We start from the raw sequence: 16,842 nt of genomic DNA on the forward strand, positions 1-16,842 counted from the left end.
CGAGGGCCGTAACGTAATAAATAAATGTCAAGGCCAGGGTTGTCTTTATTAATCCCTAAGGGGGAAATTGAATTGCCATGGACAAGTAAAAAACAACAACAACATACACGCACAAGCAAAATAAAAAAATAAATTACATTCACTGGACACTGCTACGAGCCACAACCATGATAGAAATATCAAATATACGATCATACAAAATGCTCGTTGTAAAAACGCACTGCAGGAACAATGGGGCATTCGTCCACTAAAAGAGCTCCTGAGATCCTTAAAAACCTGATGAAGGGGGTGATCCTTCAGAGACATAACGGTCTTAAGCTTACTCATCATCCTTTTGTTGATGATCATTTCAAATGAGTCCAAGCTTTGCCCAACCACTGAGCCAGATTTCTTGATCATTTTGTTGATCCTGTTTTTGTCCTCAGCAGTGAGGCTCCTGCCCCAACACAACACGGCATAAAACAACACACTGGCCATAATCCCCTGATGAAGCACACTCAAGAGCCTCCTACTTATATCAAAGGATCTTAGCTTCCTAAGAAAAAACAATCTGGACTTGGCCTTTTTAACAACAGCATCACTGTTCCTTTTCCAGTTTAACTTATCGTCGAGGTACACTTAGATATTTATAAAGTTTGTGGTGTAATTCTAATAAAATAAAAATTGTAATCCTCTCTTGCAAATTTTATTGGAACATTACTTTATATCAAGGTAAATAAACATACCGGAAGTGTGTCTTCTGGCTGCGTCACTTCCGCTCAACGGCGCGAAAACCTTTACTTTTTTTTATTTTTATTTTTTTTATTGCAGAAAAGCATATTTACATTACAAATAAGGCAAACATGCCAATGTATTCAGATGAGAATTGAACAGTCAGTGAAAAGGGGGAGGACAAAAACAAACAAACAAATAAAAAACACAAAAACAATGCAAGGGACCACTACACAGTTCCAGGAAGTCTACAAAAAAGTCTATACATATCTTCATAGCTGTTATTATTGATACATTTAAGGGATCTTAGATACAATCTAAAATCATGTACAAATGCATTGAACACAGGGGGTGATTTCAGTATTTTTTGTTTATGTATGAAGAATTTTGCCAGACAGAGAAGTAGATTGTAGCAGAGTTCTTGGTTGTTTGTTTGAAGGAGAGTTCCAAAAGTGACGACATCTCTTGAAATGGGACATGGGATTCCAATCTGAGGTTGAATCCAGTTTTCAAAACAGTTCCAAAACGTCCGTGTCTTGTTGCATTCAAAGAAAATATGATCAGTTGTTTCAACATCCTTCCCACAAAAGGAACATGAATTATCATCAATGTTAAAACGTTTTCTGAGCAGATCCTTTGAGGGATAGACATTGTTTAAAATTTTAAAATGTGTTTCTTTGACTTTAGGTTGAACAGGAAGTTTTAAATAAAGAGTCCTTAGTTTAATAATGGAGCTTTTACCAAATTTGTAAATTATGTTGTTCTTGTTGACTTTACAAGGGTATAGTTGATCAGTAAAACATCGTCTAATAAATTGGTTGGTACACTTTTTATCCGTAAGGGGAATACCTTGGATGGAGATAGAACCATACTGTGGATTTATAGGTTGGTGTTGAATAATGTTTCTGTACTGGAAGACCACCTCTTTAGGAAGCGCTATTAATAATTTTATAAAATCAGATTTAGGAGGGCTAAAGTTATCTTTGAGACAAAATTCATCGTACCCTAGTAGTTCACCATTATCTTTCATCAAGTGTACAACAGACCAAATTTCCCTATTCATCCAATCTTCATAAAATAGTGACCTATTACGGCACAATACATATCTATTGTTCCAAATTATAGAAGAGTGAGGGGAATAATTATGTACATACAACAACTTCCAATACATTAGTACTCGCGCGAAAACCTTTACGTTCAAGCGGAAGTAAGGAGTGTTGCTCTGGGTGAGTTGTTTAAAAAGTGAATTTTCTTGACTATTAACGGCTTCTTCTAATAAACTTAAACCCTACGAAACTCTATGGTTGTTCCTTCCGTTTAGCTGTGTGTGTTGTTTGCTGAACATGGCGGTGTAGCTTAACCTAATTTGGTCGTTAGCTAATCCGTTAACTACTTTATTTTGCCTTAGCAAACACAAATTTATCGGGATTTTAAAAGGTCTTAACTGGTTTAGAGTTTAACAAAGACATTTTAGTTTGAAACCGGATGATGTTTTAGTAACAGTACAAAACACCACACTTCTTAGTTAATACTGTAGAATAACACGTGGGTTTCTCTTTTCTTGCTGATTAGCTTAATTACAGAGTGAATGTCGAAGACGTACCTGTAATGTGTTTGTGCCACAGTCAGTTTTAAGTGGAAATAATGTTGCAGCTAATGCACGGAGGAGTTAAATAGAAAGAAATATCGTTATATTTGCTGAAAAAAGTACAGTTTTGTAGCTGTGCAATGAAAACTAGTTTGAAATGAAAATGCAATAGTCGATATACACATATATATATATATATATATATATATATATATACATGTCTGACGTCTTCACTATTTATTGACGTTTTGATCACAGAAGCTGATTCAAATCCATCGTGGTGTTTTGTGGAGCTGTAGATGAGACTAAGAACTCCTTTGAGCTGTTGAACGTTTTTTGGTGCAGGTGTTCCAGGGTTCTGATGAGGAACTGCAAGATGTTTACCAGAACCACCAGAGGACGGTGAGGGAGAAGGAGCGGAGGCTGACGGACTATCAGAGAGATCTGGAGAGAGCTGGTCGAGAGTGTCAGAGACTCAACCGAGTCAGGGCCGATCTGTTGGTAGAGCAAGGTAGTAGCGATGTTAGCTGTGGTCTGCTCATTTATTAAATGCCTTCAGTTTAGGTTGACCCAATCCCAACTCACCAAATGTGGGACAGAGACTATGCTAATGTGGGACAATATGATATTCCAATGCAACAAGATAAAGTAAAAACGTTAAAAAAGTTTTTATTTAGCCTTTTAGCTCCAACATCACTCTTAATTATACATAAATCTTTATTATCATTTATGTCATGTTATATATTCTATTTAAATTCAATTTGAACAAGCAAACAGCAAAAGCTGTCGTACCATTTCACAGTTCCTGTCAAGTTATCACAGCTTCATTGGGCCTTATACGATGGCTCTGAGTAACTAGCTAAAATAATTTAAAACCAACTCGTTGTGTAAAATATAGATAGGTGTTAAAAAAAATGCAGGTTTAAGCAGCTTTTCAGATTTTTCATTGAATATTTTCCACATCAGAATGACAATAAAAGTACCAGTAACGTTTTTTAGATCTATTTAAGTTTGTTTTTAATAAGTTTTCCACAAAAATCCACATCCCTTTGAAAAAAAATATCTTTTTTATTTATTTTTTGCTATTTTTTTCTTAATTCAGAATTAGGGATGGGTACCTTTGACATTTGAATCGATCCGGTACTAATTCCCGGTACCTACGAATCGATACCGGTACTTAACGGTACCAATTTTCGATACTTTTGAGTGTTTATTATTTTAATTCTCTTTTATAATTAAATATATATTTTTCTCAATATATAACAATATTTGATAAATATCACGATCAATAACATACAACTGTTTGTATTTTAACATCGTCCTTGTAGTTTTATAAGCTGATAATTAAACTGAAGCAAACATCTTTACTGTGAACTAAATTTACTTCGTATCTTCATTCCTTTTGCCGTCTTTTTTCATTTGATTTTTCCTACTGGGAAGTTAGAATTTCCAAGGAGAAAGCGAACGCACCATTAGATGATAACAATGGTGGCATAGGAAGCTAACATATCAAGCTAACGTTATCTTAAACAGTTTATTTAGCTGCTGGAGCAGATTAAAACGATGATGCCTCACACTTAGATCGTTGTCGCTGGTTTCATCTTCACCCAATCACCCGTCGCATTTAGTAAAGTGAAGCCAAACTTTAGAGCGCGTTCATGTTCTAGTCGGAAATTCGGAGTTCCTAGGAGAAAGCGAGCGCACCATTAGCGAAACGGAAGCTAACATACCTTATCAAGCTAACGTTATCTTAAACATTTTATTTACCTACCGGGGCAGATTAAGATGAGGATGTCTCACTTAGATCGTTGTCTGTCGCTGGTTTCATCATCACCCAGTTACCCATCACATTTAGTGAAGTGGACCCAAGCGTTAGCGTGCGTTCTTTCTACCCATGCTGCTCTGTTTACAACTCGCTCGCAGGGACGGACGACATAATGCTCTTGCGCATGCGCAGCTGTCTTGGCAAGTTCTCGTTATGAAGGACGGGTACCGAAACGAGGCACCGTTTGAAACGACGTGAATCGGTGCTCGGTCGGTACTATGGAATTCGGTCGGTACCTTAAAAAGTACCGAATTCGGTACCCATCCCTATTCAGAATAAAAGGTGTTTTTTTTATTACAACAAATATCTTATAGCAGATTTTTAGGGGAGAGAAGACGAACATCAATGACTTTAATCTCTTAACAATTTCAGATGTAATCTAATAATATAGTTCTTGATTGCTAGTCTGATTGACAGCAACAGGCAGCTTTCTCCACAGTTTATTCAAGATTGAAACTCCAAACAGGAGACTATCTTTAATGTGGGGGCAGAAGTCTCAATCTGTGGGACGCGTGAAAAGTAATGAAAAGGCAGGATGTCTGGTCACCTTATTTCAGTTATTTAGAGATTGCAAACCAGTCATAATTAATTTAATTTGTTATTTATTTCAGTGAAGTACATAGATGATTTATTACATTCCCAGGGAAATAGTCTTTTGGCAACATTAAAAGAGGCCTTAAAATAACTTTTTACAATAAATAACTTCCTTAAGCCTCTATAGAGTAAATGAAACTTTGTTGTGGCTCACAACGGCCCAGGAGCCCTGATAAATGGCCAAACAGAACTCCATAATAAAACCATACAATGGAAAGACTATTTGCTCAGCCTGGAAATGGATATTAGATGAGCTGCGTGCTGATTGGCCGGTTTACCCTTATGTCTCCATGATGCTGACAGATTCTCCTTTACTGGATTGCTTGAAGGACATAAAAGGCTGGATGGCTTCTAATTTTTTGCACCTAAATGAGAGCAAAACGGAAGTTATAATACTTAGTCCTGGCAGAAGAAATGGCTCTGGTGCTGATATTGACCTTGGCCCATTGACACCCTATGAAAAGAAAATGGTCAGTAATTTGGGGATTAAAATCGACTCAGCACTTAATCTTGACACTCATGTAAATACAGTGGTGAGGTCCTGTTTCTTTAACCTGAAAAGACTATCCAGGATCAGGCCTCTGCTGTCCAGAGCTCATCTGGAGTCTGTGTTGCATGCCTTCGTCCTGTCTCGGCTGGACTACTGCAACGCTCTGTATGCTGGTCTGGCCCAGTTTACAGTTGCACGGCTCCAGTTTGTGCAGAACTCTGTGGCTAGGTTCCTGACAGGCACTAGATGTCGAGAGCACATTACCCCAGTGCTGGCTGCTCTGCACTGGCTCCCGGTAAAATATCGAGCTCAGTTTAAAATCTTAACTCTCGTTTATAAAGCCCTCCAGGGCAGTGCCCCCTCGTACATTACTGATTGCGTTTCAGCGCTAGGGTCACTTGAATTGCCCTAACATTATGGTTTTAACTATTCTTCTTTTTAAACCGGATGCTTGATTTTATTTTGTCCGACATTTGTTTTTTTTTTATCGATTGGTCTTATTCCAATATCTCTTATCTGTAATGCTGTTTGCTTGCTATTTTACGATTTTATGTTTTTATCCTGCTTTTATGCCCATGTACTGGGAATGTTTTTCTTTTAATGATGTTGTTCAACACCTTGGGCTTCGGATAATGTTGTAGAAGGTGCTATACAAATAAAATTTGATTGATTGATTGATTGATTGATTGAAGCTAGAAACTGTGTACAGTATCTGGGTAACTCCATGGGCTAGCTATAGATCTATCTGGTGTAATTCAAAGTGTGGATATTCCTGGTCCATCATGGAACGCCACATGAGTGCTCCGACATGCTCCACTTGGGCTAGCGTTGTTCTGCAGTTAGCATTACCGCCACCAACGTTTATATAATGCAGATGTTGACGTGGGTTGTGTCGTGCTAATGTAAACAGCTGTGTCTGTGTTAAACCAGCTTTTCTCAGAACAAACCGTTTTTCCGTGGTGATTACATCATCACTGCATTAGTCACCCCAGGCTGCCTATGATCAACAAGGTAAATGTGGTTTTGAATTCTCGAACTTTAAATTATGTTTTGACATTTTTAAGGGATGAAAAAAAATATTGGAACACTGAAGTATCGCAATATTTTGTGTGATGATATTTAACTGATTTTTAAAAAGCATTATTTACTTTATTTCCTTTGGGTGGTGCAGTTCACACTCCGACGCCTAGGTGGCGGCATTTTTTTACTACCTTCGTTCTGATGGAACACAAGCGACAACACTGGATGTGTCCTGGAAACGTCTGGCCTAAGTTTTCCAATTAAATTCAGTTTTAGTATCATCGTGATATATCATATCGTCTCCCCGGTATTGTGAAATGCATGGTATCGCCAGACTCCATACACATGTCTATTACATGCTGGTCCTTACGATCGCTAAAAGAAACCTCTTCATGTTTTTTCCTCAGGCCGTCTGCAGTTGGAAGCTGACCGCCACATTCAAAACATCAAGAATCGCGATGCTCATGTGAGCAGAGTCTAGAAGTCTGATTAAAATCAAAGCTAGGAAAAACAAAAACTACACATCCTGTCGCCTTCATTTCACAGGTTCGCTCTCTGTCACCCTACCTGGACATGGAGGGTTACGATCGTCTGCCATTCACCTCTCTGCAGCTCGAGAGCTTCCATCGACACGTCTCACAGAGACTCGAGCAGGAAAGAGAAACACTCAGACAGATCATGGTAAGGCGTGCTCTGTGAAAACACGACTTCTCAAACAGTATTAGAACGATAGTTTAAAACAACAAGCAGTTCAACACAGTTGTAGTTATTTCGTGTGTGTTCACGTGAGTTGCAGTAGGTATTTTTTTTAATGGTAGCATCAGGAGCATTATTAATGACTTCAACATGAGTTCATAACAATGAAGAGACCTTGAACCTGATGCTTTATTTACTCTCAGGGCTTTGTTGTTATTGTGTCTGTTTAGGATGATTTGCCGGAAAAGGAGCAACAGAAACAACAATCTATGGATGAAATGAGGGATAAGAAGACCGGCCTGGAGAGAACCGTAGAGCTGAAGAGAGACATGCAGGGGAAGAAGCAGCAGGAACTGAGAAACATCAGGGCTGACCTGCAGAGGCTCGAGGGTTCGTCCAGTCGGCTGCAGGAGCTTGAAAACGAGCTGACTAAGCTGGTAACACACACAGTCCTCTCACACTTGGTCATAAACATGATCAGAGATGGTCTTGAGTCAAATCATGACGAGCAAATTGGACTTACTGTTTTTGATGTTCAATTAGAGAGCGAAGAAACAGGAGCTTAAATCTTTAAAGGTGTGGTTCACAGAATTTTTTTTTAATGATTTCTGATTATAATCGGTCACTCTGAGCTCTTCATGCAGGCTGGACAGGAAAACAGTCTCCCACACCTATGTCCTGCAGGAAAATGAGTTAAGCCTGGCGGATTCAGCTGGGGGGGGGGGGGGGGGGGGGGGGGGCGCACTCCGTCCCGCGGCGCTCCTCCGTGAGAGCGGGGATGGGGGGCTGCACACATTCCGCTGCTGTTTCTCACCTGTATCAGCTGATGGAGGGCTCTAGTTTCATTGTGCTGTTTGTGTCAGCGGACACGGTAGGGTCGGGGAGGGGGGCGGGGTATGACACTTAGCCTGGCGGGTGGCCAAGCTTATAAAACGCTGGGGGAAACCCTGTCCTGTATTAGCTTCTGACCTACAGAGCACTCATTCCTTCTATAGACCACTGCAAATGGATTGATTAACAAATGTCTCACACCTTTAATGCAATGCTTTTCTGAATGAAATGTGAAAAAAATATTTTTATTGCCAGAGATGTATTTATTTTATATTTCACATAAATTGGTTCAGAATTGCAATCAACTTGCAATTTTTTACCCCGTCCAGTGAGTTTAATAAGCGTCAAAAGATGAAACACTTTTAGGGAGCAAAACCGAAGAATGAGGGAATTGGAAAAAAGTTAATGGCCAAATAAAAAGTAAAAAAAAAAGAAAAATTGTCAAAATAATACATATCTAACACCCAGCTATGAGCTCAGAGGAGCTCTTTGTTTTAGCTACAGCTCCGCAAAAAACCACGATGGATTCAAATGAATAAGAAGGGTTTCAAACTGGTAAAAAAACAACACAGAAGATAATTTATTATAATTTTCTTTTAATTAGTAACAGCAAAAACACTGGCAGCAAGGGATATTTCTGATCAGGTAACGGCTGGCAGTGAATGAGTTAAAAGGTCTACTTAACCCGCTTTTGTACTAGCAGCAGTAATGTTATGTTAGTCATCGGAAGGTCTAAAAACCAGTTTCACAATAAAAACGAAGCCTGTGTTTGTCAGGGTTCCTACAGGTTTCATCAGGTTAAATTTAAGACTTTGTAAGACCCCGCAGGAACCCAGGTTTGTCTGCCTTCAGTAGGGATGCTCCGATCCAATCACGCGATTGGACGTCCGGCTTGATCGGGTGATTTTCATAGGATCCGGAATCAGGTGGAAAAGATCAGATTTAACTTTATAAAGCAATAAGCATGACCTTTAAAAGGCGTGGTTCACATGTTTAATCGATGCAGTTGCAGTGATCTCATAGTTAAGTAGTCCTTTAAAAATGTTTCAGTCACAGTTTTCAAACTTTGCAAAAAATTATTTCTCCGCAGGGATGTCAGTTAATAACGAATTCTTCATTTTTTTTTTTTTGGTTTTGCTTTTTTCTAAATCTTAATTAGCGATAACAAATGGCTGTATTGACAGATGCAGAACTGTCAACTTTAAAAAACTGAAATGCATTGGTTCAGACTCAGAGTTAAAATGTCATCCGTACGTTTGTTTTTCTGCAGGAGCGCGAGTTGCAGCAGGCGGTCAGGAGCTCCAGTGTGGAGGAGCTGAGGACCGATATTGAAGAACTCCAAAAAGTAAAAACGGACCTGGATCGTACGCAGAAGCAGCTCGACCAAGAGATGCAGAATCTCAACGCACGCACGACCGCACGCACGCAGATGGACATGTCAAAAAAGGATGAAGTAAGATCATGTCTCGTCTCAACCTAAAGGCCCGTTAAAAAAGTTTCTACAGAGAAACGAACAATTTGCTACCTCAGTTCTAATCCTTATCATCAGTTTTCTTTATTTTTCTAATTTTGTTGTTTGTCGCTGTGTCGCTCATTTTTAGGCAGAAAAAGAGGAACATATACGGAAAATCAAATCTCGCCACGGTGATGATCTGGTGTCCCTCCTTGGACACTTTCCCAACAAGATAGAGCTGGAAGATTGGATCTATTCCAAGTCAAAGGAAATCAACAGCACCAGGGACCGACTTGGAAAACTCCAGTTAGCGACATGTCTTTTTAATGAAACAATCCTGAGATGTTTTAGAAGATGCATTTACATCCGTTCTTTTGGTGTTTTCATCCATCTCAGCAAGGATTTGGCATCAAGTGAGCAGAAAAAAAGCCATATTGCTGCTGAGCTGCGTAAGAAGGAGCAACAGCTGATGAGCGATGAAGAGAGTTTCTTCAGTGTGTGCGGGAGTCGGGATCTGGAACAGGACCTGGGAAGACCTGGAGAAGATCTCCAAACAGAGAGGTCAGAGGCAGAGTTTTCCAGGAGTCTCTGATGATTTAACACATTGTAGTTTAGATTTTTAAATATTACTTCTAGAGTTAAATGAACATTATGCAGGTCAGTTTAGGACATGTTGATTTTGTTTTCTCTTTCTGGTAAAGCCATGTTAGCGGGAGCCACAGCAGTTTACTCCCAGTTCATCAGTCAGCTAACGGAGGAGCGGGCGCCCTGTTGCCCCGTGTGCCAGCGAACGTTTCCCTCAGAGTCCGATCTGCAAGAAGTCATCAACGGCATGCAGTCGAAGCTACGCCTGGTTCCAGACAAACTGAAGAACACAGAGCAGGACCTGAAGAGAAAGGAGAAGAAGAAAGATGAGATGATGGCTCTCAGACCTGTCAGGTACAGAATGGTGACGAGGGCAGCAGGAGCAACAAAAACCTTCAATGATTTTATCATTTCTGCTCACATTGTTGTTTGACTTTAAACGTCTAGGTAATGATGAAAGATCAGTTAAGGTGAAAATGACCCAAGTGCTGCTTTCATATCTTCTCATTACAGAATAGTGTCCTCCTGCGTAGATCACTTTTGGGCCATTCCCATCTGTACCGGGTCGGCCCGGGCCGGGTAGCCCCAGTCGGCCCCAGCCTGGCCCGGTTGATTCCACACATCCTTGTCTTAAGCCCATGTGGGCTGATTCTACCCACCAATCAGAGGCTTGCTCTAATGGAAGGTGTGAATTTGCTGTCAGCAGTGGGTGTGTTGGCCCTGGTCGGCCTGAAGCAGACCCCCTCGAGAAGAGGGCTGAGAATGAGCCTTGGTTGGCCCGGAAAAATACCAGGCCACCCAGATATGTAAACAACCTACGCTACCCGGCCCGGGCCGACCCGGTACAGATGGGAATGGCCCATTTTATGAAGTCTCTCACTAGATGGAGCTACATTCTCAAAGGTTCTGGTTTTTATGTGAGATGTTTCCAATGTTTGCAGAACTTCCTGGTTTTTAAGTTTTCCTGCAGCTTTTTTTTGGGGGGGGGGGGGGGGGGTCTTTGGGACAAACCTCCTGCTCTATAAATGTTTGAACTGTAAAGAAAACAAATTCCATGTTATTTGATCTGTTGACTTTCCTACATGTGAGTTTTAGTTCATCTAACTCCAACTTGTTATAGAAAGAACATCGTTGGCTTGAACGTTCTTTAGCTTAATGTCACTTCAGTTTCCACTCGTTAAGTTTAATTGTAATGTCTTCCAGACAGTCCATTGTCCAGTTTCAGGAAAAGGAGCTACCTGAGCTGAGGAACCGTCTTCAGATTGTCAACAGAGACATCGAGAAGCTCAAGGCTGATGTGGAGGAACAGGAGACTCTGCAGGGGACTTTGATGTCTGAGGAGGAATCGGCGAAGGCCTGCCTCCCAGACGTCTCTCTCATGGACAGATACCAGGTACCACCCTCCTGCTGTCTACTTCTCTCTGACAGAGACACACAGACCAAGCCATTACTGGTTCACCTGTGGGTGAGAACCTCATTTGTTTATAACTGACCTGTGCCTGTTACTGAAAGTTATCCAATTATTAGCTTTAAAGGTCTCGTTCACAGAGAAACTATAAAACGTGTTTGGTTTGAATTTCAGTTTCACGTGTAGGCCGAACAACCCCCGTTGACTGCATTAGCTGCACAAAGGAAACAGAAGAGTCAGTCTCTTCTACATCACACTGTCAATTAACATTCATGGACTCTGTTGGGTATTTTTATAAATGTACCTTTTTGAGACCTAAAAGATGCCCATTACACATCATGAATCTCTGTGTTAGTATGTTCATAAAAAGGTTGAGCAAAGATGTTAATTGAGAGAACTCTGTAACTTGAGAAGGTCCGCCTTCTCCCCCCATCCATTTGGTGAATAAAACCACTGAAGACTCTTGAGGAGGGGGGAGTCGCCTGGCAGCTAGCTCTGGAGAGAGTTATGTGTCATGGTGATCTCCCCCCCATTTGGCTAATTCAGTGTAAAATGTCTTCCTTGTTGTCATGTGTGTTTATTTCAGGTTCCAGGGTTATGGAGGTTAAATATTATCTAACAGATGATATACAGAATGCAGGTATGCAGAGCTGGTAAGAGCAGAAGGCTGAGGCTGGAGCAGAATGGGGCCTGGTTGAGCCACACACACATGGACATTACAAATAATCAATTTACTCTCTCTCTCTATCAAAGGGTGTGTCGTCCTTTAAGGTAATATGGGATAAAATCAAATTACCTAACAGACTCCACCATCTTGGTTCATGACAGGGAAGGCTGTTGTTGGTTTAGCATCCAGGAAACCGCAGAGAGTGTCTCCGCTCGTAGAAGCTAACTGTTAGCATCAGCAACTCCACAACATGTCAGAAGCTCCTCCGTGCTTGTGTTTTATGTGGAGATAAAATGTTAACGTTGCAAAGCGAACAGAGTCAGCAGAAGAGTCGTGTTGCTGTTAGCCAATGAGAAATTAGATGTTTGCATTTAATAAATATTTATGAGTAAGACTCCAAAATCTGCCGTGTTCCACTTTCTACTTCCTGAAACAGGAACGCCAGAGCTGTTCCTCACAGAGGAAAGACACAAGGCATTTGTTTATACCAGACCACAGAGCAGAGTTATTTAAAAATGAGTGAATGAGAGCTTTAAGCTTCACATGATGGTGAAAGTTCACTTTTGAATCATTCTCCCTTTAATTAGGCCTTTAAAGACCAGTAAGTCACTGATGTAGACAGACTTCAAACTTGGACTGGAAGCTCATGATGCTAACAAGCAGGTTTTATCAGAATGTTTAATATGAACAGTACACTTCTTAACCTGCCAGTGGCCATGATGCTCTTCTGTTCTCTGGTCTCGTCTCCACTGGGTTTAAACTTTTGTTTTTCTCGTTTTCCAAACATCTGCGTTTGCAAATGAAAAGAGGGTTGGATCAACTCTCAGATAATGAGCTGGAAATGAGTTTGATCTAAATGCTTTTTTGTTTTTTGTCAGATGGACCTAAAAGAGTTGGAGAGAAAAATAGCCCAGCAGGCAACCAAACTCCAGGGAGTAGACCTGACCAGAACCATCCAACAAGTCAGTCAGGAGACACAAGAAACTCAGCACAAACTTGACACAAGTAAGACGTCATCATCAAAAAAGACCTTTTTCCTTAACGGTCACTGTGTTTTATTTGTGATCTCTTTCATGTTTGACTGTAACTGACTTTAGCTGCTATTTGGACCCAAAGTGATCACACAGCTTCCTGTCTGTGATCATGACAACAGTTCACACCTAAAGGGTGTGTTAGATAGCCGCTACTGGACTGATAACCAAGTGATAAAGTCTTTGAGGTTTTAAGAATATGTGAGAAAGAAAATGTAGATTTCTTGCAAGTCAGATAATTTGTAATTTCTTGATATCTGAATGCTGAAGTTGGGCTGGGCGATATGGCCTAAAATCGATATCACCGTATGGTGAGGATTTCACCTCGATAACGATAAATGAAAGATAACTACAGGTAAGTGTAGGAACAAAAGTTGTCCACTAGATGGGGCTGTCACGTGTATTACGTTGGTGGTACAGCCTCTTAAAGGGACATGAATGTTGCTAATCTACACACATCTCTTCATTTTTTTATTATCAGATTTATTGACATGGAAAAGATGATCACGATAAGAGTCTGGGATTTCGATAACGATACATTTTTGATTTATTGCCCAGCCCTACGCTGAAGACGAGCCTTACAGTTTGGGTTTGAGACGGAAGAGAAAGGCGGAGAGAAAAGATGAGGTGGGGTGTTAAAATGCTCAAGTCCGTACTTGTGAGAGAGCCATGTGAGCACCTACGTGGGTACACGCTTGTGTACACACCACCCACCGGTAGAAACTTTTGGCATGGGGGGAGGGTAGGCGAAGTGGAGGAGACCCCATCTGACAGATACAGTCACACCCCCTCCCTCACACTCACACATAAGCATATGCAACCTAAAGACACACAAAAATGTACGTCACACACACACACTCACACTCCCCATACACACCCTGCTGACTGTCGACCCAGTACTGCTGCACAGAGGGCACAACTGTTCCCGAACCCCCGAGCTAACCCCGATCTACTGGGGACGAGCAGGCTCCGCTCAACGCAGAGCAAAGCGACTCACCCCCCCCCCGACCCCCAACCAGACGGCATTTCTAAAGCACTGTTTCTGAACTTCTCTCTTCACACGGCTGTAAGCTCATGCAAATGATCAGCTGGTCTATGTCACAACAGATTAAATATGTGAAGTGTGGGTCAACATGTAGTTCTACCAGCTTTGCTACAATCACTTTTATTTTTTTTTGGGTAGAACTTAATAAAGATTTCCTTTTCACGGTCTTTACTTCGTTGTGTCCCTCCAGCTTCAAGCAAAATGGAGCTGAAGCATAAACTGATCCAGGGTCAGCAGGATCAGATTCAGAGTGTGGAGTTCACCACAGAGATTCAGACCCTGACCAGGGACATCAGGGTACTTCCTGTTTGAACCAATTGGCTGTTGTTCAGTTAAAGCTAATCTGCAAAACAAGCTAGTTTAAGCCTCTTAACCGTCTATAGTAGTATGGCTATGAATATTCTGTGGGGATAAAAAAATTAAGTGGTTACCATACCGTTTTATTTGTTTAGTGCTTTTAACAAACAGCATTACAGCTGACCAAAGCACTGGGCATTATAAAGAGACAAGCTAATCACATCAATAGTACGGTTAAAAGGAAATAAGTAAAAACCAAACAGGCAATTAGAACCATAAAACACACAAATGAAAAATTAAGCAATCCAAATTGGATGGAGAAAAACCTGTAGACTTTATACTACAACCAGGTTTAAGAGTTAAAAGCCAAGGAGAAGAAGTGCATTTTCACATGAGATTTAGGCCCTGTCCACACGTAGCCGGGGATCTGCCAAAACGTAGATATTTTTCTAGGTTTTGGCCTGTCAGCCACACGAAAACGGAGTTTTTTCACACGAAAATGGATCTTTTTAAAAACTCCAGCCAAAGTGAAGATCTGCGTTTTCTCCGTTTTGTCTGTCCACACGCAGACACCCAAAACCGGAGTTTTAAGGTCCGCAGCGTCACTTTCCGCGACAAAAAATGCTGACATCACGTGTGCGACCTGTGTTTACACTAGCCGGCATCATGGAAGCCTCCAGAGCTGCGCTCTGTCACTACCCGATCCATCAACTGTCCAAGCGCTTTTTGCTTGTTTGTTTTTGCAAGCGGAATTACTGCTCCTTGCGGAAGACCACAGACGAAGGACGAGGTTAAGAACGGGGAAGTACTGCCACCTACAGGTCTGGCATGTCCTTAACAACGTATTTATCCGGGTACGTGTGGACAGAGTTTTCTTTTTTTAAACGCGGTGGTGTGGATGCAAGTTTTTGGAGGGGCGGATATTCGTTTTCAAAAAACCCCGGCTACGTGTGGACTAGGCCTTAAAGGCGGCGATTGAAGGCGCTTGCCTAATCTGGAGGGTCAGCGAGTTCCAGAGTTTTGGTGCACATATAGAGAAGGCCCTTTCACCGCGGGTCTTGAAATGTGCTTTAGGAACAGAGCTGATCCACAGACCTGAGGGCACGAGGAGTTTGGTACCCGTGGAGCAATACACCGAGATAGCAGGGGGCTTGATAATTTATAGACTTGAAAACTAAAAGAAGAATTGGAAAATAGATCCGAAATTAAACCGGCAACCAGTGAAGAGATTGGAGAATCGGTGTAATGTGTCTTCTGTTAGTTCCGGTCAAGAACCTTGCTGCTGCATTCTCAACCAGCTGGAGTCTGGACAGCGCAGCGTTGCTAATGCCAGAAAGGCAGGAGTAGTCAAGCCGGAATGCCATGAAGGCATGGATCACAGATTTTAGGTGATCGTTACTGTCGATGGGCTAAAGTGGGAATTTGCCTAAGGTAGTAAAAACAGGATTTAACTGTGCTATTAACCCGAGCGTCCATCTTTAAGGCGGTGTTCATTTCCACTACAAAGTTGGAAACAGTTGATGTCACATGAGAGGAGAGAGAGTGGAGGTCAGGTGGAGGAGCTGTTCTAACATTAGCAGGACTGAAAACAACAAATGCTCTCAGACATTTGTCTAAAAACAAAAACAACAACAAAAAAGTTTTATTGCATTTTTAAAACATTTTGCTTAAACATTCTTATACAAACTGTAATATCAAAAATGAAGAAGTGTTGTACATGTGAATATGTGTACCTAGTAGGGCTGGGCGATATGGCCTAAAATCAATATCACCATATATTGAGGATTTCACCTTGATAACAATACAGTTTTTCTCAGTCGCTTTGGTGCGTTTCTCAGATCAGAATTAAAATTCTCATAACTATTAGTTCAACCTCCACAATATTTAGTCACTTGTGCACATCATAGTAGCAATTTCTCCTTTCTCTGAACAAACTGCAAATGATTTTGGACATGTATCAGTTGCTTTCATACATTTCTCTGCTGTTTTTTGACATTTCCATTTGCGTATGTCATGTCAGTCAAAATGAATTATACTTATGGATGCTGAATAGTCACTCTCAATAAAACTAATAGTCTTACTTTCATTGCTTGAGTCATTACACACAAAATTGTTGAACTAGTTATCAAATGTCAAATATCAGTCATCTGTCAAGCAAATTCTATACCTTTCTTTATCATTTTATTCTGGAAATGCCTCCTAAATTGAACAATTGATCACAGGTGAATTTCATCTGTCACTCATGAGGAGGTGAATCCTCAATTGGCAAGCATATACAGTATGAACTGAGCAGGAGCTGGTGTGTACCATTTCTATACTTCTGTATACTTCTCCACTCCAGGAGATACTTTCCTCGCTGCATTGCGAGGGATGACATCCGTTGTGATGTAGATGAAAATATGTGGCCAGACAGACAGGAACGTCTGGATGTGCCAGAATGATTTACTGTATCTGTATGTTACAGTACTGTGCAATACTGTATGTACTGTTACATGTACTGTATATTGTTCACATTTGTGCACAGCTCTACCAAGAGGGTGATTTTTTGTTTACATGTATTCTACAGTAAACAAGTGACTGTAGCATATTTTTCTTTTGCAC

General features: G+C 40.9%; 1 pseudogene; it reads left to right on the forward strand.

Moving 5' to 3' along the window:
* The first annotated feature begins 231 nt into the window (after positions 1–231).
* Positions 232–15,419, forward strand: LOC107373401 (DNA repair protein RAD50-like; annotated as a pseudogene).
* The last annotated feature ends 1,423 nt before the right edge of the window (positions 15,420–16,842 follow it).

Source organism: Nothobranchius furzeri, chromosome 2, assembly GCF_043380555.1.
Source record: "Nothobranchius furzeri strain GRZ-AD chromosome 2, NfurGRZ-RIMD1, whole genome shotgun sequence".
Lineage (NCBI taxonomy): Eukaryota > Metazoa > Chordata > Actinopteri > Cyprinodontiformes > Nothobranchiidae > Nothobranchius > Nothobranchius furzeri.